This window comes from Oratosquilla oratoria, chromosome 25, assembly GCF_046742065.1.
Source record: "Oratosquilla oratoria isolate Oo_2021 chromosome 25, ASM4674206v1, whole genome shotgun sequence".
Classification (NCBI taxonomy): Eukaryota; Metazoa; Arthropoda; class Malacostraca; order Stomatopoda; family Squillidae; genus Oratosquilla; species Oratosquilla oratoria.
Window position 1 is genome coordinate 24,753,343 of NC_134801.1, and position 3,405 is coordinate 24,756,747.

Sequence of the window (3,405 nt, forward strand, 5' to 3'; positions counted from 1 at the left end):
TATGTGGTACTTTGTCAAAAGCTTTCTTTAGATCTAAAAATGCACAGTCCGCCCATCCATCTCTTTCTTGTATTATATCTATTAGCCTTGAATAGAAACATATTAAATTGGTGACGCATGATCGTCCTTGTCTGAATCCAAATTGCCTTGGATTTAACACTTTGTTTTTTCTAAATATTTTACCCATCTACTTTTGATAATTCTTTCACAAATTTTTGCTATTGTACTTGTTAGAGAGACTGGTCTATAGTTGGTAGGTTCTTCTTTATTTCCTCCTTTATATATAGGTACTATATTTGCTTTTTTCCAATCTTCTGGAACTTTTCCTTCTTTCAAGGAACTATTTAGTATGCTATGTATTTTGTCTGCCAGTTCATTCCTGCATTCTTTCAGTATCCAGTTTGCTATTTCATCTGGTCCATGCGATTTTCTGACATCAAGATTACTCAAGTGTGTTAATATTTCATTTTTTGTTACTTCTATTTCTTCCATAGGGGGGACTTTCTCTTTCCATTCATTCTCTTCAGGTTGTATGTTCTCCCTTGTAAACACTGATTTAAAATGTTTGTTCATAATTTCCGCCATTTCCATTTCCTCAGCGTATTCAACTCCCTCCTGTCTTAATTTCTCCAAGTCTTGTTTGTTTTTCAGTTTATTGTTTACAAATCTGTAGAATAGTTTTGGTTGATCTTTACACTTTTCTATGATATATTTTTCATATTTTCTCTTTTCCTCTCTGCACATTTGTACATATTCATTTCTATAACAGGTATATATTTTCCATTTTTCAGGTCTTCTATCTTTTTTCCATCTGGTCCAGGCTTTGTCTCTTTTGTCTTTTAACTCCCTACAGCTTTTGTTGTACCAGCATTTTACATATTCTTTTTCTTGTTTTTGTCTTGGGACATACTTTTCCACTCCTTTTTTGTAAATTTTTGTCAAAATATTCCATTTCTCTTCTACTGTTGTTTCTTCTTTGTATATTTCTTCCCAGTTTTCTTTTTGAAAGAATTCTCTTATTTTATCAAAGTTTGTTTTTTCATACATCATTCTTCCTTTTCTATATTGTTCATTTCTTTTCATATATTTTTCTTCATTAAGTTCCAGTTCAATCAATATGTGGTCACTTTTACTTATTGGTGTTTTATATTCAATTTTGTCCACTATTCTAGGTTCGGATGTAATTACTAGGTCTAGTCTCGATGGTTCTTCTTCATTTCTATACCTAGTGTTCTCCTGTATCCATTGTGTCATTGTATGATCAGTAACCATCTCGAGTAGAGCGTTTCCCCATGAGCCGTCTCCACCCTCTACTGTCATCTCTTCCCAGCAGATTTCTTTGCAATTAAAGTCGCCCATCATAACTATTCTTCCTCCATCTTCCATTATCTTGCTTAATGTTATCTTTGTGTCCTCTAACATACTTTTATGTTCACTCTCTTCCCATGAGGATGTTTTCGGGGGCACATAATTTATCACAAACTTTCTGTTCTTCTTATCTCTGTCTTCTACTTCCATCATTATCATCTCTACTGTATTCTTTCCATATGTGACATACTTCACGTTTATATCCTTCTTAGTCAGGAACATAACTCCACCCCCTTCCTTTTTCACTCTGTTTCTAATCCAATAATTATATGCATCATGTCCTACACTGTTGGGTGGTAGTGGACCTTTTAATTTTGTTTCTACAATTCCCGTTATGTCTGGTTCTTTTTCTTTCAAATAATCATTCAGCTCATTCAATCCTGTTATTAATCCATCTATATTTGTGTAAGACACTCTTAGTTTTCTGCCACTTCCATTGTGTTCTCTGTTTCCCTTTTGTTTTTCTCTTGTATGTCGACCTTCTTTAGTTTCATATTCACTACTCTCCAATAGAATCTCTCTTTTTCTGACTCCGTTCTTATCTCGTTTTTTTCCTTTGCTTCAAGTCTTTTCTGTTTTTCTTCCTCTCTTTCCTCTTTATTCATTTCTCTTTTTATCCATACCTTTTTATATTGTTCACTTGTTGCTAGTTTCCCTGTTTTGGATAAGATATTCTCAGCCGTAGTTTGTGACCTGAATTTAATCTTAATTGGTCTGGTCTTGTCTGTACTATATTTCCCTAGCCTGAATTTCTCTTCGATTTGTTTCATTATTTCTGGTTCATCTTCCTGAACTAATTCTAGTAAATTTCTTACTTTTTCATTTTCCTCTTTGATTCTTGTGGTTCTATCTGGGTTATGTTTCTCTTCCATTCCTAATATAATTATGCATTTATTTTTGTCTGCTAAGTCTCTTACTATATTCTCCTTCTGTCTCATCACTTTAATAACTGAGTTTTCAGTTTGTTCATTCATTTGCTGTCTGATTATGTCAGTGAATGCAACTTTGCTATTTTCATTAATTTTTTTCAACCCTCCTTGTTCTCCTTATTATTCTTCTTTAAGACTTTATTCTCATCTTTTACTTCTTTTAACTGTTTTTTTTAATTCTTCAATTTCCTTAGGTTTTTGTTCGCCTTTTCTAGTTCTTCCAATTTTTCAACTCTCAGTATAATATTGTTAACATGACCGAACCTACGCTCCAAGTCCTCGATCATCTTATCGACCTTCTCTTCTAGTCTTGTCAGTCGGGGGGGGTTTGTGTCCCCCCCCCACCCTCTTTAAATCCCTGGAAAATATTCTCATCACTTTCTACTGTATTGCTCTTATCTATACTTCTAATCTTTACATTTTTATTAGACATTTCATCGTCGTCGGGGGGCCGTTTGTTTACCTTTCGCCTGTCTGCCTGGGCCAAGTCTACCCCTTCTTCATTTCCTTCCATTTCCCTCAGTAATCCCTCCCCTTTTCCTCTTTCCCTACTTTCCTACTACCCCACGAGCAATTTCCCCCCACCCTGTAAATACAATAGGCACTTCTCTTTGCGTTGGGATCCACAAAACTTCAATTTTCTTCAGAACGTCTTCTAAGCCGTCCATTCGTTGAAGTGTGTGTGTGTGTGTGTGTGTGTGTGTGTGTGTGTGTGTGTGTGTGTGTGTGTGTGTGTGTGTGTGTGTGTGTGTGTGTGTGTGTGTGTGTGTGTGTATTTACCTAGTATTTACCTAATTGTATTTTACGGGAAGGGGAGCTATGCTCGTGGTGTCCCGTCTTCGTATCTCATTTTATCTAAACTACTTTCTCATCTAACTTGTTCCAACTGTCTATTACTCTGTGAGGAAAGCTGTTCTTTTTCAGATATCTTCTATAGCTGTCTTTCTTTATTTTCTTTCCGTGTCCTCTTGTATTCCTATCATCCCATTTTATTAGATCCTCTCTATCAATAATTTCTATGCCTCTAATGATTCTGTAAATAGCTATCAAATCTCTTCTCTCTCTTCTTTGCTCTAGTGTCTGTAGTTCAAGTTTTGCTAGTCTCTCG